The 24,338-nt window shown below is 43.6% G+C and overlaps 1 protein-coding gene across 2 annotated transcripts in view; it reads left to right on the top strand.

The window, feature by feature from the left end:
- Positions 1-209: 209 nt before the first annotated feature.
- MRAS (muscle RAS oncogene homolog) overlaps positions 210-24,338 on the top strand; it is a 43,478-nt gene continuing 19,349 nt past the window's right edge. Inside the window, exon 1 of one of the 2 annotated variants that reach the window (XM_033161924.1) lies at positions 210-276. The gene's annotated coding sequence lies outside the window, so the exon portion shown is untranslated. Of the gene's footprint in view, positions 277-15,631; positions 15,654-24,338 lie in introns of those variants that run through there. The other variant, XM_033161933.1, reaches the window with a different exon arrangement.

Here is a 24,338-nt window from a genome sequence, read left to right on the forward strand (position 1 = left end):
GCCTATTATTTATAATCGTCCCGGTCGGCCTTTAAAGAACCCCACAGAGAGGTCGCTGTAGCTTTAAGAGGGTAGAGCTGAGCTGATTGGACGCGAACGGGGAGGGGGCAGGAGAAGGCGTGACTGACGGGGAGGGGGCGGCTTCATGACCATCTTTTCCTCGGAGTGCTTTTGCAAAGAGATGGATTTACTTTGAAGAGAAAGAAGCGCCAACTGGAGCTAGAAAGCGGCTCGTCCTGGGACGGTACGAGGCTTGGGCCAAGCCGGGGGCTGGCGGTGAGTGACTTATGAGCTGAATAAAGCGCAATCTTTTTTGTTTGGTTTTCGCCCACCGAGAGGCGATGCATGTGAATCTTGAGCAGAGTTCTGCTATCGAAGCTTGTGATTGTCAAACGCTGCACACATCCTGTAACTTGCAGATCTCTCATTTCCAGAAATGTAGATCTCTCTTCATATTAACTAGCCTGGCCAGAGTTATAATTCCAGCCCTTGGAAGAGGGACCGCAGTGTGCCGGTGAAGAACTTTTACCTGTGTACTTCGCTTCTTTTCCTGCGAACTATTTTCTGTTCTTTAAATGACTAAATATAGTTCTGTTCGGATGACCTGATTTGTGGTGCGATATAGGGAGAAGCCTCTCTTTTTTTGTAACTGTTTAGCAGTAGGAGTTGTTCGTGCGCAATAATAATTTATGCAGCATACTTAGGAATGCTTTCTCTCCCGTCGGTTCTGTGTTTACTCAGAAGCAAGTCCCATTGTACTAAGTGCGGTTTGCTTCCAAGTTAAATTTACACAGAACTGCAGCCTCAGTTGATCGTAGTATATTCCACATGTCTGACCTTTATGCTTGGAGTCTTCTCTGGCTGCTTTTGGAGATTCCTTTCAATAATGTACTTTTTTTGAAAGGAAAAATACATAAACCTCTCCTTTCTAAAAGATCAGTGGCTCAAAAAAAAAAAACACCAAAAAAACGAAAGCCTCAGAACTGAAGCTATTGGCCTGAAAGGTACATAATAAAGAGCTGGAAACAAAAACAAAAAGCTGCTTCACAGCAGGGGAAGATGAATAAAATGAATGAATAGCAAGCTTATACCACAGTAGCATTCCACAGAAATAAGTCTCACTTTGTTCAATGGGACTTGCTCCCAAGTAAGCGGTTCTAGGGTTGCAGACTTAACGATTTATTTATTTTGTACACAAAGTACAACTAGTATGTGGAATCTAATGTCCTGACTGAAAATCTGGTCTCTAGGTAGGTATGAAACAGATTTCATGAGGAAAAACCCAGTCAGTAGTTAAGCCAATTCATACAAGCAACATAAGGCTGATATACCAGATTGATACTGTGTTGTGTAGTGTTGGGTTTGTCCAGAACCTGGCACTGTGGACTTGGCTAAGTGGAAATATGAATACAGTGGTACCTCGGGTTGCAACACGCTTCAGGTTACAGACTCCGCTAACTCGAAAGTAGTACCTCGGGTTAAGAACTTTGCTTCAGGATGAGAACAGAAATCGCACAGCAGCGGTGCGGCAACAGCGGGAGGCCCCATTAGCTAAAGTAGTACCTCAGATTAAGAACGGTTTCAGGTTAAGAATGGACCTCCAGAACAAATTAAGTTCTTAACCTGAGGTACCACTGTAGTTGGAAAGTGGATTACCCCATCTGTGCCCAATTTCTTGTAGGAGTTTACAGCAGAAGCCTCTGTTTTTCTGCTCTTAAAGCAAGCCCCTGTCAGTCTTATTCTCAGGAAAGTATACATAGGATTGCAGCCGTATGAAAGTGATACTGGTCATTATTAAGAGTTCAGAGGGTGTATCTGTGCTTGACAATGTCAAAACAAGAAAAGACTAGTTTTTCAGTGCATCAGATGGAATGGACTCGTCCTCAGAAGCTTTTGTTACGGTAAACTTTTCAGCCTTTTTAAGGAGCTACTTCTTTTGTGTCACGCACAAAGTGATAGACTAATATGGTTATCCTTCTGAGGGTCGAAATGTGAAATGGATGAGGTAAAATAACCTTATGATGAACTGCTTCTCTCAAAAAGTTGCATGTGACTTGACTCTTTGGCATGTAGCCATGTGACAGCATTGCCACACATCCAGCTTGCAACATTTAGGGCTTCTTTACAAGTGATTTTCCTGCACAAATATGACGTGCGTGGGGGGCGGGGGGATTTAGCACAATGTTTTATGCCTATTCTGTGTGTTTGCATCTCCTGCAGTGGTGTGCATGGAAACTGTCGCCCCTTTGTCACAACAACGCTTCAGCCACATTGCAAGTGGAGTTGCAAACTTGAGTCTGTAAGAGGGGGAACTGTATGACTACATACGCCAAATCACGGGCGTAGCCAGGATTTATGGGGGGGGCAGAACCGAGTTATCTGCGACACAATTTTTTATTTATTTACATGATTTAGAGGGGCAGCTGCTTTCCCTGCACCCCCTTGGCTATGCCCATGCGCCACATGCCATGTTTCTGCATTGATTCACTGCTTCTGTATTCTCAGTTGGATCAGTTCAGAATGCAAATTGTTGCTAGCCCATTTTGTCACAGGACTAAAAGGCACTCTTGAAACTCATATTTGCGCCTTGCGTGAATGTCTCTGATGCATGATGGAATATATAAGAGATACGGAATGTTTGCAAGCATGTTTGCTTTTGTGGAGACAGGGGAAGAGGGCTGGTGAAAAGACTAGAGAGGAGATGGGTGGGAGGAACTATAACCACCTCATCAAACTTGCAGACCATTCTTGGACCAGCCACTATCCTTAGTTCCACAGTAGTCACTGGTACCCTCCAGGTGTGAGCTCCACTCCCATCAGCCAGCATAGCCAATAGTCGGGAATGATAGAAGTTGCCATCGGCAAGATCTGGAGGGCACCATGTTGCTTACCCTTGTCTTAGATTAATCTTTCTCACACGGCTATTGTAAAGTGAAGGAATGGATTTGGAAGAATGGCATAGTATAAATAAATGAACTTTTAAACCAAGGCTTATTCATAATTTTAAATGCATTGCCTGTATGTGGCTGGGGTTGTTTTGTTTTGTTTTGTTTTGTTTTTTGGTCTAAAAGTCTACATCACTTTCACAAGAAAGTAAAAGTATTATTTTGTGGAGGGGAGAGATTTCTCTGCAGTGATGTGGAATGCCCTCCACTAAGTGGAGCAGCTTGAGCCAACACTGATTTAGTCCAAGGTTTTAAGACATATTTATTTGCTCTGAGCATTCAGTCTGGATTGTTTAACCTGCTCTGTGATTGGCGGATTTCAGCTGCCTTACCGGTAATTTGCTGTTGCTACATTTATTAACTCTGTTGCATGGTTGCCTTATTTGTTAACTTATTATCCATTGAGAGGAATGTGGGTTATAAGTATTTTCAATAAATAAAACGCAAAGACTTTAACACACTGGAGGATCGGAAGATACATATATCATGTTGTTTGTATGCCACGTTTCCATAGTTTATGCATGTTCAAGGTGGCTTACAACAGGAAAATAATAATAATAGCAACATAACAAAAGCAGTCATAATCAATAAATAAAACATCAAAAATATGCAACCAAACTGAACAATTTCCACATAAATCACCACAAGGTCTAAAAAAAGATACAAAAAACCAACAAGAGTCTGTGTCGTTGGAGTCACTCAGGGTTCTGCCATCCCAGGCCAGATGGGAAAAGGCAGAGGAGCAGGTCTTCCAGGACTCACAGCCAAGATACCTCACACATGCACACAGACAGAGTATCAAGTCTTAGTGAAGAGTCGATTGATACAACTAAATGGATGGTTCATTTTCACCCAAAGACAAGAGAAGTATAAAGGAATCCATTGTGAATGCAGTGTGTGGCAATCAAGTCAAGAGTGCTGTAGTGGATAGAGTGCTTGATTGGGTTCAGCTGCTGATTCGGCCACTAAGCCCGTACGGTATTTCACTAACCTGGGGTCCTCCCAATGCTTTGGACCAAAACTCCCATCATCCTTAACAATTGGCCATGCTTCCTGGGACTGATGGGAGTTGTAGTCCAAAATACCTGGTGGTCGCGAAAGGCTGCACTCAACTCCTCGGACAGCCTTGGCTCATTTACTGTATCCTAGCCTAACCAACTCACTGAGTTGCTGGGAGGACAAACTAGGATAACCTTCCATGGGCTGCCCAGAGCTCCCTAAAAGTTACAGGCATAGGCACACTCCAGCCTTCCAGATGTTTGGGACTACAATTCCCATCATCCCTGACCACTGGTCCTGTTAGCTAGGGATGATGGGAATTGTAGCACCATACATCTGGAGGGCTGGAGTTTGCCTATGCCTGGTTAAATAGGACCATATGCCTCACATGAGTCTTTCTGTTCTAAGCTTCCTGTGTTCCTATTACACACACCTTTATCATTGGAACATTCTTGCATGGTAGGTTATTCTTAAGCAAGACCTCCTAGTGAGCTTCATGACTTATATAGCTATTAGCTTTCTTGTTTTCACAGGCATTTATGCCTTTGTAGTATTGTATGATGTGTGCTTATTGTTTCCTTTTTGGCAGCTTGTATTCTGCACGTTGCCACCTTTTATTGTTCATTGTGCTATGCCAAAAGCTGTAATCAAGTTTGTAAGATCTATTGCACTGCCCCACCATAGCAGTTGGACAAAATGTTTCAGATTAAGATATGAACCCACTTGCCAAATGAGGTGTCCTGATCTCCTGCTGCAGAGGTGGGGACCCTGTGAACCTCCAGATCTTGTTGGATGCTTACAAACTGTGGATCTTCTTCCCTCAAGTTAGGACAACTCTTTGCTCTAAATATTTCCATCCTGCCTTTCTATGAATTCTTTCCATCTGCTTGGATGTGGTGTAAGACCCACCTCATCCATTTAGCTCTGGATTTTTTTAAAAACTGTTTTCTGTAGTTCTGTAGTGATGTGCTTATGTTGTTGTGTTTCAGTTTTAATTGGGTGTTTTTTTTAAGACATTCACTATAAACAACTCTGAATTGCTGTGAAAGTGGTACAGAAGTATTTTAATTTTTAAAAATGCATTAATGAAACGTATTTCCCTATTAGGAATCAGTCCCTTGATAATAATATTTTTTTTAAAAAATGCATGTGTAGTGTTAGGGGGACTCTGTCAGCATCAAAAAGAAGCATTTATACCCTAAATATATTCAATACAACATGAAAGGTCCTGACCCTGAAACTGAATCTTCCCATAACATTTGCTGGAAATCAATGGACATTTTAAATGGCTGCAAAAATCCATTTGTGTGGGGCTGGGTTCTAGGATGGATGCAATTAAGAGAAATTAGCAAGGGAAAGGTTAACTGGCAAAGAAGCCCAATTTGCCCACAGCAGTGAGATACTTCTGGCTGCCAGAACTCTCAGTATGGAATAAGGTGTGCTCTACAACTGCAGCTTCTGCTTGGGACTAGTGAGTCAGGCAACTAATGAATAGTTACCATGGGTACATGCACAAAAAGTTGCCACCTCCTATTATAGGGGGTCATATCCATCAGCCTGGAGTTGAGACCAGGGAGGTGCCAGACCATTGTAATGGAGTAGACGAGGACCTGTAAACTGAAGCTGAATCTCAACAAGATGGAAATGCTGTGGGTAGGTGCTTCTCTGGTCTGGGAATTAGATAGCCCTGCTCTGAACATGGTTACACACACACACACACACACACACACCCCACCATATGTAGTTCAGGAGCACTTTAGATCCTGCTTTGACCCTGGGTGCCCAGTGGCTTGCCAGCTATGGCCATTCTTGGACAGAGCCTGGCCATAGTAATCCACACTCTGATAATCTCTTGGTTAGATTACTGCAATGCATTGTACGTGGGGCTGCCCTTGAAAATGATTCAGCAGCTACTGCAGGTATGTTAGTATAGGAATGATGCCTCCATCTTCCTGTCAGATTCATGCCTCTCTTTTTTCCTGCCTGCTGACCCACGGAGAAAGAGCATCTCATCAGAATTGGCCCCCAGAACACTCTGCCTGTTGAAGGGGTGGCCTGCCAACTATTCTTAAATTTTGGCTAATACAAATAGGAGCTTATGAAATATATACTTTGTGTGTGTTCTAAATACTGAAGGTAGAATTCGACTTCATGTTGTTCCAATCGTTCTGCCTGCACAAGCATTCCAGTTTGCCAGACAGAACAGTGCTCCCTGCCCCCCATACACTGTTCTGGGCTTCTCCCAACCGCTGCCCCCAGGGCCAATTGCAGGGGGGAGAAAAGCCCCACGATGCAAGTGGAGGTCCTTGCACAGGGCTTCTGCTGATGGGGCTGGTTAGGTGAATCTTGACCTCAAATTCTTTAGATATTACTAATTTGCCTGTCTCCTAGCTTTGGGTATTTCATTTTTCAATTCTGCTAAAGCACACAAGAGTTGTCGGTTTTGCTATGTCTAGACAAAGAGGGTTGTGTCTCTTCAGCTTTGGCATGGTGTGACTTTTGCTGGTGGAGCTGCATTTATTATAACCGTAAAAATGGAGAGGAACAGAAGGAAGTTCACTCCCTCAGATCTGGGTTCCGACCCACTGATTCATACTCTTAACAGCAAGGTCAGAGGTTATCATGCAGCCTATAGAAAGAAGATGGGAGTATGGTATTACTAGGTTCACAAAGCAACCCTATGCATGCTTAGGTGGAACAAAGTTCTATAGCCAGGGACTGGGGTGTTTGATTATGTGATTTGATCACCCCTGCCTGATCAAGGTAGGCCCTAGCCCACCAAGACAAGCTTCGCCCCTCAATTCTGCTTACACTCCAAGTCCTCCTCTGCCTGCTAGCCTATGTCCCTTTCCCCAGAGATGGATAACTCTGCACAGCTTTCCTCTCATTGCAAGTAGCAGGCATAAGGGAGGGCTGTACTGTATTTGGGATTACAGGACAGGGAGAGGGGGGCAAAGTGTCAAAGCCCCATACCCCCGTGCCATGCATCCCAATCTGCTCCGTGTGCAGGCTATAAATAATGCAAAAGCAAGCTTGACCTTAAGTAATATTGACTCTGATTGAACTTCCCATGTAATCTGTGGCAGAGTGAGATCTTGTCATTCTTATCATATCAAGAATAGCTTTGGTGACCACACACACACACAAAACTTTATTTGTCCAGGAAGGATGTGAAACCCAATTTCTGTTTACTAGCAGACTTGCAGGCTGATTTCACTTACTCACAGTTTTACAGAGGAAGTGAACATTGCATAAAATAAAACGCCTTCCCCCCCTTTTATTTTCCTTACTAGAGAGAGAGAGAAAGAAAGAAAGAAAGATTCTTAAGCTGGGTGGAACATCCCAGAAAAGTGAAAGCGGATGGATGAACAACTGATCTGCAATCTGAAACAGCAAAGGGGTTTTGCTTTCTGCTTTTTCTGCCTTTATCGGCCTGAGATATGTTAACAGTGTGAGGGTGGAGCTGCCAAAGGGACACCAGAGAGACATTTAAAAAATCAAACCTGATGGGTTCCGTCTGCCCAAGCAGCTGGACGCCAGCCCCAGCCATACGCAGGCTTGTGCTTTTAATTGGCGGCGGTGCATCGTGATGTAAGTGGAGAGCATGGAGATGATGAATCACGCTCGTAACTGGCACAGCGCCTCGCGTGTGCTTCCTAGCAGAAGATGCAGCAACAGGAGGCTAGGACGGTATGGAGCAAGAACTGCTCTGTGTGTGCCTTGGAAACTTCGTGCTATTCCGGGTGGAACAAATAAGTCATTCTTGGGTGTGTTGATGGCTGAATGGGGTGCTCAGCTATGTGATCACCCCCTAACTGAGTTCTTGCAAATAGAATTGAGGCAGACAAGTACGTATGTACGCACATAATTATTTTCCATCTATATATGTAATGCAAGAAGAAGGATTTTGTTAAAAGCACCCATCACGCACCATATATCAAAGGGGGCATCTATTAATAATGCGATCAACTCATTATTCCAAGTTCCCCGGTATTGAAGTTAAAGTATGGAACTCACTTCCACAGGAGGCAGTGATGACCTCCAGCTTGGATGGTTTTATAAAAGAAGGTGAGACGAAATAAATCGTGGAGGAGAAGTCTATCAATGGATGCTAGCCATTCTGGAGACTCTGCTTCTGCCTCCACGGCTGGAGGTGAAATCCTTCTGAACACCAGTTGCTGGAAATCATGCTCTTGTTCTCAGGTGCTGCTTGCTGTTTTCCATTTGGGGCATCTGTGAAAACAGGAAGGGGCTCAATGATGGGCCACTAGCCTGATCCAGCAGACTCTTGTGTTCTTATCATTCCATCTGTGTATATCCTTATTCAGATTTTAATTCTAGACTACTGCATCTTCAAAATACTATACCATAGCACCAAATACAATAAAGCTCTTCTCCTTATTTATAATTGATTCAGTTTTCAAAATTCAAATTCTGTCTGTACTTGATCCCTGCTGGATCAGACCCAAATCCCAACCTGGTCCAGCACCATCCTGTTTGTCTTTCACTTCTATGGTAACATATAGAAAGCAGTTTCTTAGACTCTAGAGTCTTCCTCTGAGTTGGTCATAGGCTGGATGGACCATAGGTATATTGCAGAGCTAGAAGGAACCCTGGGCAGGAGTCCCAAGGCAGGAGTCTCCACATACCAGCCAGACACATACCTCCCACAGTCCAGTACAACAAATTCAGCTTTCCAACATTTCAGACACAGATATTTCCCATCCCTGTTACCTGAGATCCCTGCAGCAACACTGATAGTAATATGTCATGCCAGTAAAGTGCAGGATGTGCTCCATAATGGTGTTCAGTGGGGCTTACACAGGTTTGCAGACTGAAGGTGCTTGAGAAGGGTAAATGATTCCTGCTCTTCCAAAGCTGTGTAAAAATGGCTAGCTGCCTTAGCGTGAATGCCCTTTCAGTTACTTAAAACAGTCATTTGTGACATTTCAGTGTGACACAACTCTGTGGAAATCTAAATGTGGAAAAAGGAAAAGAAAAAAGAACAGCTGAGTTTTCCTTGTGCACAGTTTTGGAATCCATTGTATTTGTACTTGATTTCTGAAGATTGGTATGAGCTCTGGAAATAATAAGCGTGGAAGGGTAGACGAAAGTGTTTTTCTAGTCTGTGCTATAATAACACACGTGTGTGTGTGTGTGTGTGTGTGTGGCAAATCTGATAAGGAATTCACTTTCAAGGCTACAAGGGGATCATATTATCCACAAGCTTGAGAAGGAACTTGAAAGGTTAAGGAAACACCACTCAGAACTATTGCTTTAAAGATCAAAGAGGCCGGACTCCTGTGAAATGCTGAGAAAGTAATGAACATGAGGGACTGAGTCCCAATTTGAAACAGAACTTGTGCAAAAGCAGGAGATAAGGGAGCGGGCAAAAGCAGGATGGGTTTTGGGACAGCATTTGTTGCGGCAGTTGACTTGCTGTGGAAATCTGGCAGGCAATACTGTGTCTTCTTTCCGGAGTATCTGCTACTGACTCTTGCAGAAAGACCATCATACCTAGGACCATAAAAATCTGGACACGAAAAGTTGGAAAGTTGTTGAGCTTTTTTAGGGCAATCACTGCCAGAGCCCAGGTTGCCAGAGCCTGAACCAAAACCGCCCATGCACACACAAACAAAAAAATGGAAAACCCAAAGTGAAGGGCATTTGCTTTAAAATGTAAAATTCCCCCCAAATGGGCATGTAGGACCCCCCAAAAGAGGACATGTCCAGGAATTCCCAGACGTATGGCAACCCATGCCTGTTTTGTGGAAGGCAGCATAACAGTTGAGGCCTTCCAAGCTGGCCGCATTGCGTTCCTAAATATGACTGGCAGAGTTCCTACTTCTGATATTCCCAGCAGCTACTGGCCATGATAGTTATATTTTACCTGCCCTGTCAGAGGCATTATGTCTCTGAACACCAGCTGCTGGGAATCTCAGGTGGGCAGAGTGCTATTGTGCAGATTACAGACTTCTCACAGAGATCTCATCAGCCACTGTGAGAACAGGATGCTGGACTTGATGGGCCATTGGCCTGTTCCAGCAAGCTCTGCTTTTCCCTATTTAGCTCCTTGGAATCATTGAGTTGGAAGGGACCTCGGTGATCATCTAGTCCAAATCCACCCCTCACACAATGCAGGATCTGCATTGCAGGATGGAATCAGAGCTCCCCTAGCAGATGGTCGTCTGCCTTTGCTTTAGTACTCCAGTAACATGGAGCCTGCCACTCACTGAGCAGTCTGTCCCACTCTCTAGCAGTTTTTACCATTAGAAAATTTATCCTGATGTTTAGATGAAGTCTGTTTTCCTTGTATTATTATTATTATTATTATTATTATTATTATTAATTATTAATTGAATTTATATTCCGCCCTATACCCGGAGGTCTCTGGACAGTTCACAGAAAAGATCAACATAAAAACCACAATATATTTAATCAAAATAAAAACAACAACCCAATAACATCCCCCGCCCCCCAAAAAACCACATTTTAAAACAGAATAGAATCATAGAATCATAGGGTTGGAAGAGACCACAAGGGCCATCCAGTCCAACCCCTAGGGTGTCAATCAGATCAACCAAGGGCCTGGTTAAAAAGGAATGTTTTTGCCTGGCACCTAAAGTTGTACAATGAAGGCATCAGGCGAACTTCCCTGAAGAGAGCATTCCACAGACGGGGAGCTGCTGCAGAGAAGGCCCGTTCTTGTGTTGCCACCCTCCAGACCTCTCAAGGAGGAGGAACATCAAGGAGGGCCTCAGAAGATGATCTCAGGGTCCTTGAGGTATTGTGGTCCTGAGACGTTTAAGATTTTATAGGTCAAAACCAGTACTTGAATTGGGCCCAGAAAGTAATCCATTACAGCAGATCAGATATGTGAAGACTGTTGTCACATCTCCCAGCTAAGCACACCCAACTCTTTCAACCATTCCTCATTCAGCTGTTTCCAGAAAACTGCCCTAAATCTTCCTCTGGACATGCTCCCATGTCCGTAAGGATGGGGCTCCCAGATTTGAGCAAGGTGCATGAATCTGCAACCTCCTTTCCTTTTCCTGCCTTGGGATGCCCAGAGAGTTCAGCTGCAGCTGAACTGTTCAACATTCCCTGATATCCAGACTTGAAACCCTGAGGGATCCGTTTAAAAATAAAATAAAATCCTAATAGTTGCGGTGTAACTCAATACTACATTGTAATACAATTTCTCCCTGCCCTCCCCATCAAACTGTGGCGGGATGGGGGTGGGATTTGCTGCAAATTCTTCACAGATGGCATACTTATGTGGGAGTCTGCATTTCAAATATGTTCATGTTCCAGGCTGTTTTAAAAAAAGAAATAGAAAAAGATTTTTTTTTCTCTGTGGAAAATAGAACTTACTTTAAAATGCCTCTTCTCTTCCCCACCCCCACCCCCGTTCCAATTAAAACAACCATCCCCTTTCATTTCTTGCAATACTTAGCTCTAATCTATACTATAGCTATTCCGAAAGGCAGTGTTATAATGTCACTGCCAGATTCAGCTCAGAAATGGTAACTGGCGGAAGGCCAGTTCAAAAACCTTTTCATGCTTCTTTCAGGAGGTCCAGGTGCACCCATGGATGCTACAATGGGGAGGGGTGTTGAAAGTGCTGCTAAGTTAGTCACTAGATGGACTCGGAAGTTTCTTCTTGCTGTTCTTGTTTAGAAGATACAATAATGTTCTTGTCTGTCTTCCCGAGTGGAGCATCTTCTAAGCCTTAGGAGGAAGGAACTTTGACTTGGTGTGTTCCCCAAGCATTGTCTCCTCCCAATAATGAAAATGCATTATTATTATTATTCATTAGATTTGTGTACTGCCCTTCATCTGCAGATCTCAGGGCGGTTCACAACATAAAATTTCAATATAAATCCCCACAAAATACATAGTAAAAATAAAAGCAACAGCAAACCAATAATCCCCCCACAACATATTTAAAAGGGCATTGGATGCCAATCATCCAAAGGTCTGGTTGAAGAGGAACATTTTTCCCCGGGGCCTAAACATCTATAATCTATAGCTGAACCTCCCTGAGTAGAGCATTTCACAACTGGAGAGCCACTACCACCCTCTGGACTTCACATGGAGGAGGCACACAAAGAAGGGCCTCCGAAGATGATCTCAGGGTCTGAGTAGGTTCACATGGGGAGAGGTGGTCCTTGAGGTATTGCGGTCCTGAGCCATTTAAGGATTTATAGGTCAAAACCAGCACTTTGAATTGGGCCTGGAAACTAATTGGCAGCCAATGCAGTCGGACCAGGATTGATGTAATATGCTCAAACTGTCTTGACCCAGTGAGCAACCTGGCTGCCGAATTCTGCACTAGTTGAAGGTTCCAAACCATCTTCAGAAGCAGCCCTACGTATAACACATTTCAGTAATGTAACCTAGAATGTTAGAAGAACCCTACTAGATCAAGCCAGCATCCTGTTCTCACAGTGGCCAGCCAGTTCGTCTCCCTAAACTCATCCTTCCAAACTCACAGTGCTTTCTTTTTGTTGATGTTCATCACCTTGTGTGTTGAGTGTGTGTTTGCTGCCTGTGGTAGCCTGTGGTAGTTCTAGCATTCATGGCACTTATGTCAAGCTAGGTGTACCAGCAACTTCTCTTTTTTTCAACCAACCCTCCAACTCATACCCTTCACCAGAAATACCCTTCACCAGAACTTCCCAGAGTAGGCTACAGAATAAGAAAACAATGCAGTAGAACACAACTCATAAGTCAAAAGCAGTTGCTGGAAAGGAGGAGAGTGCTATTGCCCTCATTTCCCATCTGTGGTCTTCCTAGAGACATCTGGGCTGCATAGAAATTTCCATCTGATCCCTCAGTGAACCTCTTATGTGCTATTGGCTGCACAACTCTTCTGTGAAATGTGCACTCTGTTCACTCTTGAGAGACTGTTCCATGAATGTCTATATAGTATATAATTTTAGGTGCTGTTGTCTACTGTCAATAAGCCAAACTTATTAATGGGCAACATATTGCGTAGAAGGCAGCACGGCAAACCCCAGACATTGGCCATTTTCCAGGCTACCTGAAAGAATGGTGCAGATAGGCAACAAACCAGCAGTAATCCTGATCAGATTTATATTCTCCACAGGAAAAATAGGATGTGGGCTGGTGGAGAAGCAATTTACATTAATCATCATTCTAGAATTATTCTACTGAAGGGTCTTTACCGCTTATGCTATTCTGGCTGTGAATTTAACTCGGCACCGTGTTGTCTGAAGTATAAACTAAGGTTGCAGAAAGGTGCCACAAGAATACCAAGTGAGGAGTATTTTATTACACTCTTTATTTTCCCTGAGAGGCCCCCCACATTCCCTCTCCCCAAATCATGCTCTGTGTTGTGATGTAAAAAGAGGGAGGCAACCCTTTGATGCCAGTCAGCGGAGCCCATGAAGGAAGATGTGGTTTCTTACTCACTTTTTTCCCCATCTAGCAAAACTGTTTTTAATTAAGCATTTGGGATTTGAATTATTAAATAACAGAGCAGTTTCTGTCTGCTTTTGTTCCCCAGCTAATGCGCCTGCCAGACCATTATTGACCTATTTTTTAAGAGATTGGATAATGAAAGCAAAATGGGGATGTTTTACAAACATGTGGCAGAGCAACCCTATCCTATTACATATTTTAAAATACTGTATGTGCCAGTTGTTTGGGTCAGACCTCTCCACTTTGTCTCAATTTAAGCAGGGATATAAATTGCACACTGCTCAAGGGACAGCTCTGGTTGCTAAAATCTTTTGCCGTGACTATCAACAAGCTATTGCCCCAAATTTCTGAGGAATATTTAAACCCCCGTTTTATTTAGGATTTCGCTAGGATGTTGCTTTAGAACGTTCAGATGTTCACTTCTTATATGGGTTAAGGTCCCCGTGAGATATTACTACATCAATTTCACATGCTGTGTGTGTGTGTGTGTTTGACCAGACCCCATGTCTTTTAACCACCTCAACTTGTTGGGTGCAAATTTTATCGTGGCAAAACTTAATGTGGGAATAATGCCTTTAAATGGTTGAGATGGAGTTGAACGCTTGAACCTGCACGATAGCTGCACCCATCAGATTGAATTTTTTGGGCTTTCCTCCAGATCAAAAGCAAGCTACCGTAAATCTTCTACAGGTATAGTGCACAGCTTTGAGAAAAATCGCACATTTGCCTCTGTTTTTCCAAGTTGTTCTACCAACTCTTGTGGCTTTGCCAAACACTTACCACTCACGGTGTGGTCATGTTCACTTGGGTTCTCTTTGTTTTGTAGGTCATTTCCCTCATATTGATGAGTCCATATTTGTAAGATGTATACACAGTGCATACCGCTTCCAAGTTCCTGTGTGCCAAATGTGTCTTTTACATGCCAGCAAAATAACAGCTTAACTTCCAATCCAATAAAGATGAAAGGAATTAAATGAACTAATAAGATTGAATTAAATAAAACTGAGCTGTTTTTAATTGGGTTACTACACTTAGAGCCCAACTTTCCTCCCAGGAGCTTAGGGTGATATTTATACCATCATCATCATCATCCATGGTTCTTCCTCCAGCACCCATCCATTTAATCCATACAACAACCTGTGGGGTAGAATAAACTGGGATAGCATCTGGCCCAGTGTCACCATGTGACAGATTGGGGACCAGAACCCTGGTGTCTCTTTGCTGTAATCGCTACACTACCCTGTCATTACACCTGTTGTAACTGTCATGTTACAAGAAGGATTGAAAAGTACTTGCACAAGCAAGTCCCCTTTTCACACTTTTGTCTTCAAAATATATACATAAATGGTGCATATTTTATCACAGTGAGATGCAGTTTTCCCCTTAGTCACTAAAGGCCTATGTTGTGTTATGGAATGCCTTTTACCTTTGCTTTAAGTTAGGGATGGGCATAGATGTCAATTTCCATTTCTCCCAGTTTTTCCAATCTTAAGTTCAGTCCTCCACGTTTCCAAATCAGTTTGTGGTTTTTTTAAAAAAGTCCTTAAGAAAATTCATCAGCATTTTATTGAGAATTCATTCCTGACATACACATTTTTGTATGCGGTTCTGCCTAATATATGCAATTTTACAAAACAATTTCCACTAATACAATGCATTTCTGTATATTCTTTCAACCAATATATATGTGTTTATGCATGTTCTACCCTCATATACACAGTTTTGTACACAGTAATTGACTGGAGAAGCGCATTTCAAACTTTGGAGAAGGGATGTCTGTTTCAGTTTGCTTATTGTGTTGGAAAGTTCAACTTTTTGAATTTCTCCTCTACCCCTAGTAACTTTGGATTCTCTTCTTTTCCTTCCCTTGTTTACTATATAATTTTCACAATCAGCCTCCAGGGACTGGAGTCCTTCTACATATATAAAATAGTGTTTTTATTTCCATTGGTTAAAATAAATGTGTAGATAATGTTTTTCACTTGGTTTGACAGTGAATACTTGGAGGTACAAAAACTGCTGAATGTGACTAGTGGCTAAATGAAAACATGTTGTGGTAGGCCAAGAGCAATTCCTTCCTTAATCATCCCCCAAGGAGGTTTTGTATAATTTCATGTGTTTGTTTTAAAGGAACTCTGTTTTAAAAGCAGTGGCACGCGTCTCTGTTTCCTTTTGTGCATTTTTTTTCAGCAGAGAGGATTTTCTATCCAGGAGCTTGTCAAGAAAATGCCAACAGTGGGCCTTCTTGGGTTGGTGGTCAAGGTAAAATACATTACACTGTCGACATCTATTAAGGCCAGGAGAAAATAAACCTCTGGAGGCAGATCTTAGCTGTGTTCTTGAAGTTTAGAAGTCTGTTGAAGCACAAAAAATGGAGTATATGTAGTTTTAGAGTGGGAGGAGAAGTGAATGTCCTTTATATGCCTTCTTGTGTGCACAATTATTGACACAGTTCCAAATGCTGGTCCTAAAGGAACCAAAGATTAGGGCCTTTTGATGTGAAGAGTATTGTTTTGGTTGACCCAAAACATTTGGCCGCCTGAGGTGGATGAACACACCCATTCCAAGTTTAGAAGCTGACTGGATTAGGAGTTGAGTTTGTCTTCCACACTGGTAGGATTGGCAAGTAGCACACCTGAGGATAGTAGGCTTGCATAGGAGTTGGGTATGCTGCTTTAGACCAAATCAAACCACTGGTCCATCTAACTCAGTACTGTCCACACTGACTGGCAACAACTCCCCAGGGTTTTAGACAGGGGACATTCCCAGCCCAGATGTAGGGTACTGAACCTGGGATTTTCTGCATGCAAGGCAGATGCTCTGGCTGTCATCCTGGCTGTCAAGGTGGTGGCCTGGCTGTCATCCTTCCCCATCCAGCTTTGGAGAGATGTAGGGTAGCTTGTGTGGCACGCAAAGAATCAACGCCTTGCTGCTGCCCCTCGTCTCCCTGCCAAATGGTGGCCCAGTCCTCTTTTAGCCCCAGAAGCTGCTGTTGCTTGTCTGCTCAGGAACACACACACACACACACACACACACATTTTTGCAGCCCCAGATTGGCAGCAAAACAGAAAGCAAAGGTTTATTGAGCTCTTGTGGGTCACAAGTTGCAGAGGGCTGCCTTCAGTGCAGCAGTCTCTGCTTTCCCTTTTAAGTGATGGTTCTTAATATTTAATGCGACTCTCTGAGGTTCGGGTGGTGGTTTCTCGTGAGTAACGAGGCAGGACTCCGTTCCTTCTATTTACAAGTTTAATAGTGCAAATATGTACAGTGCAGAGCTCCAAAATCCATGAGCTGCTTAGTCACTCCCAGATTCCGGAAGTGGCGCTTTTCGGGAGCGCCCCCAGCAAAAGAACTTCGGCACCCCAAACCTCCTCCTCCCCTCTTTGCATTTCACCCCTCTACGCAACTGGGGCGACGGAAGCGTCTCGCTTTCCTCCCTGCTTGCCTGACGAGGTGAGCGCTGGGGCTGTGCAGCATACTCAAGCCCCCTCCTCACCTGACTAGCTTCCTGTCTCTCCTCCCTGCTAAAGGACGTCCCGCTTTCCCCACTGGAGGTGTTGCTGCTGTCCCCGCGGCGCTGGGGCTCTCTGTACAGTACTTGCACAGCCCCTGCACCGCCCCACTAGGAACTGACGGTTCCCTGACAGCATGTAAGCGGCCTGAAGCCACTTTTCTTTTGTGAACCAGCCCCTCTTGCCAATTGGCAGAGGGACCTGGTATTCATAACAATAACAACTTGCTGTTACAAAGTATATCCACTGGCAGTGTGCATGAAATTGTGATGCACATAAGTTTTTCCTCTATATGGAATCTTCCATGCTCTCATCCCCAACATGCTGCTTTCAGCCTAGGTTGAGTCTAGATCCTTCCTCCCACAGCGGTGACTGCAGCTACATGACACTTATTTGAAAACCCACCACATACCGTATTTTTCCGTGTATAAGACTAGATTTTTTTTTAACCAAAAAATTAGGTTTAAAATTGGGGCTCGTCTTATACATGGGTAGTGCTGAGGGGTGTTTTCTTAATTTGGAGTCCCCCAAAATAGGGGGCGTCTTATACATGGGGGTGTCTTATACACGAAAAAAATACGGCAATTGGTTATCCATGCTTTTTTGTCCCTGCACATCCCCCAGGTGAATGAAGTAGGTGTTGTGTATTGATTCAAGGGTAATCATATCTGTATTATTAGTGTCTATATTCACATTAGGGAAAACTAGCTGCCTTCCTGTTCCAGAAGGAACAGCTAATATTGGTTCATTTAAGTCGCTGCATTTGGATCCTCAGTCTTATTGGTTCCCACCAAAAGGCATCTTTGTGATTGCTTGAGATTGTTCCCTCCAAAATATATCCCTTCTAGCCAGTCTTTCTATATAATGTAGCATCTCTCTCCTCAGTTCCCCAGTCTTGTTTGTCTGAATAAGAAGCTGTCTCCTGCCTGCTATGTCAGAGCTGAAATCACTTGCTGAATCACGATCCCCACGTTACAACAGGAGGAAGGTAACTGTGATCTTGAGGCAGGATTCAGATCATGAGTCCCATCAGTGGAAGCACTCCGTTCCTCCTCCATGCCCATCTGAAATTGGCTACATCAGGAAAACTGCCAGAGTTGGGGATCTGGTGAGCTAACATGTTTGCCCAGACAGAACAATCAACAGCATGATGTTGGATTTCTCCCTTGGTATTTGCACTCACCCACAACATGGGTGTGGGGGTGCACACACACACACACACACACACACACGGTTGTTGGAAGCACATCCTTCCCTTCGGACACAATGGATTGTAATGTAGAATCAACCTGCACTGGTATTTTATTTCTCGATTGAAACTAATTTGTGGGAAAGTTTTTTGGGGGGGACTCAAACTATGCAGTGGGTCTAGATTGTATGTGTGCACGAAGCAGCAAAAGCAAGATGGCAGTGTACATTGAATGTTGGATATAATGTTGTGTGTGCACAGCCCTGTGCTCCAACACCTAATGATAGAACAACAAGCAATCTGTAGTTCTGTTATCCGTGTTTACCGGTGGCTTTTGTTTTACGAAATGCAGCTGCTTAGATTGCAATTTCACAGGAAGATGGCAATGGTGGCGGTGAAACACGTTCGCCTCTAGCCATTTTCCTGCCCTCAAATTGTCAGCTCCAGCTGCTTTTCCCCCACCTGCATCTTGGAGATGGAGAACTCTTGCCTTGCACACCTGTGTGGCACTAGAGCATGTACCAACAAGCTTCCAACGGGATTTGTGATCCTAGACTGGCCTTTTCTGCACAGTTCCAAAACTATATTGTGTGCAGACAAGTCCATACAGGCCTTTCCGACAACTTGGCGATTTACTGTTTTTGTTTGCTTGCAGTCGACGAAAGCTAAAATGGATTGAAACTTCCTTTGCATCAAGTGTGAGATGCCCTTGAGAGTCTGAGAACAGATGGAAACAGGGTGTCTTGAGCTTAAATAAGAATTACTGCTCTCAAAGCTGAAGGCACCTTTCTCAGCTACAGTTTATGTAAAGTGATCAAGCCCGGAGCTGTTGCTAGGCTTTGAAACCTTCCAAGCAGAGTACAGAATTTCAGAGCTATAGGTGTATGCGCATAAGGAGCTTTGTGGCATTAAAAATGATTACGCCTTGTCCCAAAGTAGTGTCCAAATGTGCTCACCCACTATGTTAAAATCCATAATGCAGATCCCCTGCCAAACCACAAAGGGCTAATGAAAGTGTTAATAGATACACATTTGAGAGTCTTGAGTTCAATTACCAGTCTAGCCGTGGGATCCTGGAGCCATTCCTGTAGAATGAAAGGGTAGCTTGGAGGAGGAGGGGGGTACATTTCTAAATCACCTCCCCACCTTCACCCTTCACATCAGAAACTTCCTGCACGCAGTAAAGCTCGCACACCAGGAAAAGGCCTGTACTCAGCAATAATAAATAAAATAAAATAAATTCAAAAATACATTTTCCCTTCGCAGGTACTCCGGGGGGGGGGGGAGAATGAGTTCAGCAAAGTGGAATAAGAAGTTGTCTGTGCATGGCACTGATTGGCTGGTGTCTGTGACGTCATTAAGAAATTTCCCCATCCTGGAAGAAGTTTGCATGGGGAAGGGAAGGTGTGTTATTCGGTGAATACATGGCAAGTTAATTGATGAGCCTTTGTGTGGCATTAAAAAATATATATGAAATAATAGATGCTTGAATTATATGGGAGAAGTGCTTAGCCACTGCTCAGTTTGCTGCTTTGCATGCCTGTCATTTTGGTTGTGACACCAGGTCTTGCTGCATGAGCTCTTTTTAAAATATTGCAGCTTTACACCCTCCTACCATAAAGTGCAATAGACATACGACACATATCAAGTCTTCTTCTTTTTTGTGCAGCATCCAAAAGAAATATCCAAAACAGTGACAGTTCTAACAGTGATCAAAGGCAATTAAGACGTTTCCCTTTGATTTCCTGGTGTTTTGAGGAAGTTTGATCTGGAACAGCCAAGGGTGGTGAACAGGAGGGATTAGTAATTCATTTACTAGAAAGCTGTGATTTCCAAGAGGGAACTTGCCCATTTCCAGGGATTGTGCTAAAAGGAAGGGCAGGGGTATTGTGGAATTCCAAGCAATTTCCTCCTTGTGTGGATTAGCTTTCTTTCTGTTACATCTACATAGGCAGGCATATCGACTTCTCGAATATCTGATTTCTTTCTCATGCCTAGTTAATTCAAATCCACTGTTTCGGTGATTACTACTAAAATGAGAATCGCTTCCTTTGCGTTAAGTACTTTCATTGAAGGCGATATTTTTGATTGTTTAAAAAGGAACAATAATAATTTTCTCCATGAGCAAAATGGAGAATAATGTTTTGTTTTGTTTTTAAGGAAGAAATAATAGGGTACAGTGCAGCCAAAGTTAAGCCCTTTTAAAGGTAAAGGGACCCCTGACCATTAGGTCCAGTCATGGACGACTCTAGGGTTGTGGCACTCATCTCGTTTTATTGGCCAAGGGAGCCGGCGTAGAGCTTCTGGCTCATGTGGCCAGCATGACTAAGCCGCTTCTGGCGAACCAGAGCAGTACAGAGAAACGCCGTTTACCTTTACACTGGAGCAGTACCTATTTATCTACTTGCACTTTGACGTGCTTTTGAACTGCTAGGTGGGCAGGAGCAGGGACTGAGCAACGGGAGCTCACCCCATCACGGGGATTCAAACTGCCAGCCTTCTGATCGGCAAGCCCTAGGCTCAGTGGTTTAGACCACAGCGCCACCCGCGTCCCTTTTATGTGTCATTTATTTCTGCTGGGGGAGGTCTAAGAGCAAATTTCACCCTCTTGTTGAGATGTAAGAAGGTTTTAAAAGTGCTTAATGAGAAAAGCAATGTGCTGCAATGGCCTGAGTTCTGGACCTGCACCCAGGGAGCAGTGGGGCCCTCAGGAAAGGACCTTGGGGCTTAGGTCTAGGGCCACACTCAGAAGGTGGGCCCTGAAACAAGGCAGGGCTGGCTTTTGAAGGTTGTCATCTAAACGCGGTGGAAGTGTGGAGGGAGAGTATAGGAGCCTACAGGCAATTACTGGTACCCATTTATTCATGTGTACATGCGATTGCACACATCACTGCGAACCTGGAAGCGGCATGAAAAAGGGCAAAAAAGAGCATGGAAATGGCGTCTAGCCATCCCACAAGCTTTTGCAAGTGCACTCCCAGGAGCATCTTCTGTCCTCACACTGCAGGTCTCCTGAGAAATCTACACAGTTTTTAGTTTTGCTAATTAACCTATAAGCAGGAGGGGTGTGTGAAATTGCACTCTCTACTCAGCCCTTTAGCTGCCTGTCTTCTTGGAAAGTTTGCAGCGCGGTGACACTCTGATCCTGCCGACCACAGTAATTTACGGTGACGTGGGTTTTATCGCCGAAGCTATAATTTTGTGTTTCCCGAAATAACTGTTAAATGTTCATCAAGGAGCAAAGGCCTTTGGCTGTTCCTTTGTGCAATTCCAGGGCTGTGTTTCTTCTTAAATGCCATAGATGGCGAAGCAAGCAAGTGCTGCTCTTTCAGCAGAGATGGGAAGGTGAGCAGCTCTGGTTCTCTTATGTGAGGGTTTTTTTGGGGGGGCGGGACAGCTGGTAACCGTAAAATGAGGTTAAGAATTGCCAGCATCATTAGAATCAGCCTTGAAGGGTCATTCACTCTTCACAGGATAATGTACAGAAGTGTTCTCATTTCAGCCACCAAGTTGACTTGTAATTTTTTTTGGAAATGGCGGTAGTGAGAGAGTGGGGGCAGGAGTCATTGCCCTTGTTTCGAAACACATGCTCATTAGAGGTCCCCCACCCACACACGCGGCGCTGTGGGTTAAACCACAGAGCCTAGGGCTTGCTGATCAGAAGGTTGGCGGTTCGAATTCCCATCATGGGGTGAGCTCCCGTTGCTCGGTCCCAGCTCCTGCCCACCTAGCAGTTTGAAAGCACATCAAAGTGCAAGTAGATAAATAGGTACCACCCCGGCGGGAAGGTAAACGGCGTTTCCGTGCACTGCTCTGGTTTGCCAGAAGCAGCTTAGTCATGCTGTCCACATGACCAGGAAGCTGTACGCCGGCTCCCTTGCCCAGTAAAGCAAGATGAGCACAGCAACCCCAGAGTCGTCCACAACTGGACCTAATAGTCAGGGGTCCCTTTACCTTTACCCTTCCCTCATATGCACCCAGGGCTTTGGGGAAAACAAAAGAACATGTTTAGGGAGAGGAGAGGGAGGAAATTCTTGCACTAATGGAACGGGAGACTTGGCACTGCTTTGGATATAAGCTATAGGTTTTTTAAAAAAATAAACCAGCCGCACTTGAATACTTATTCAAGCCATAGTTAGGTACAAACAGACCATGTCAGTTTTACACATGTTCATATGTCCATTCTGTCCCATTTTTTGCAGTAGTTTGTGATTACTTTTTTTTAAATGTGGAAACTTACAGTTAAATATATATTCATCACAATCTTAAAAACCTATTTTTTCTCCCGATGTACACAATTCGAAACAGGTGCAATCCTAAAATATGTGTTTTAATGCACTTTGCCACCTCTTTGAGCCAAGATCTGCATCTCAAAATTCAGAGGAATCCGAAGGATTGTTGCGTTCCACCAATGTATTAGTCTGAAACTTTTGAATTTGGTTGGTTCATTTAAATGCAGCCTGAACAAAGTTTTCCACTATACTTAGCAATGGTTTTCAAACCTTTTGTCCTCCAGGTACATTTTCCACATAGATCTGTCCACTGTGGGTACCTTTATGTACTTACCTTGAAACCACTTTGGATTACACAGCAAGTTCTGGGGTGCAGCTAGCCATAGATTCTAGGACACATACTGTACTTAGTTAACAAATGGGAGTCCTTTTCCATTCTTACTCTGAAAGGCAACTCTAAAGTGCCCATTTTCTTATTTCCCATTTATCACTGATACCATCCCTGTAGTTCCACTGATTGCTTTATCCTAGACATGTGTTGAACTGCTGGCAATAACTATAGAAGTAGATAGAGACTGTGCCTCTAGGTCTAATGAACAGCTTTCTCATTCACTCCAGCTTTGATCCCTGGGTCTGAAACCCTTCATTAATAAGGCTGAAACACCCAGTGAAGCAAAAAACAATATTGATAGTCCATCACTTGGCCTCCCCTTTGCCCACCAGTCTGCTGCAGATGCACATAGCAAGGGCAGATTGACAATGAGAGAGAGAGCAAGCTCTGTCTTTTCTCCATTATTTGTTGTTATTTATTTATTAAATGTATAATTTTGCCTGACTTTTGTCGTATGATCCCAGGGAGAGTTTCAATGCAATTTTTTTTAAAAATCCATTCTAAACAATTAAGAATATTTTTTTATTTTTTTTTAAAAAAACCAAACCACTAACATTCATTCATTAAAAACTAGCGGTGTGCCAAAAAAAAAAATTCTTTTTAAAATAATAATAATAATAATTCCCATCTATTAATGAGAAAAGAGATTTAATCTGAAAATTCTCAAAGGGTGGAGAGAAAATGCCAGTAACCTTCTCTTGGGTGGGATGCAGAGCTGACCCTACTTTCAAGGTGGCTGAGGGAGGCCTGTGAGTGTTGTTTTGTTCTGCAAATAATCTCTCCAGGGGTCTATACTCTGCAGCATTCTTAAGTGCTCGCCTTCCCTGAAGACATCAGCTGGATGGTACACCTGACAGCTTTTGGTTGGTTGTTTTAAAATGAAGTTGTTGGTTTTTTTAAAAAAGAAATGCACGTAGAACATTTTTTGGGGTACGTAAAATGCAAAAGGAAAGACTTCCGTTAAACAGTATTAGTGAGTGCACCAATCTCAGGCATTTAGTAGCCATCCTCCTTGGCTCTCCACACTTCCATTAGCTCAGGAGAAGATGCCACAAAGTAACTCCTCCCATGGTGATTTTTGAGATCACGAAGGCTGCTCCAAGTACCAAAAAAAAAAAAAAAAAATCTCAAGTGGAAAGTGTGTGCACCCCACCTTTGGCCACCGTGCAACAAGGCATAATAAAAAACCTCATACCCAGTGAATTCTAAAGTACCATTAGAACGAGACCAAAAAACAGAAGTCACTTTTGAACTGAAATAAATCTTTTGATAAACTGGAGGACAGGTTTCAGCCCAGCAATTAATAAAAATGCTCCTACAGCTCTCAGTGGCACCTGCAGCTAATGTCCCATAAATGCCCAGGCAAACAAGCAGGTCTTTTTTCTGGTGCCAATATGCTGTAAGCTCTGGCACTAGACCTGCTTCGAAGAGAACAATCCACAGTGGGGCACCACCACAGAGAAGACCCTACCCTGTGTCACCACCAGGTTAATCTCCTTCAATGGTGTGATAACAAGAAAGGCCTCCCTCTGCCATACCAGCTATAAGGGGCAGTAGGCTGTTATGGGGAGAGACACCTGTTCAGCCATCTGGGCCTCAAGTCATGACTGACCCTCACCAGTT

Source organism: Lacerta agilis, chromosome 1 (genome assembly GCF_009819535.1).
Source record: "Lacerta agilis isolate rLacAgi1 chromosome 1, rLacAgi1.pri, whole genome shotgun sequence".
NCBI lineage: Eukaryota > Metazoa > Chordata > Lepidosauria > Squamata > Lacertidae > Lacerta > Lacerta agilis.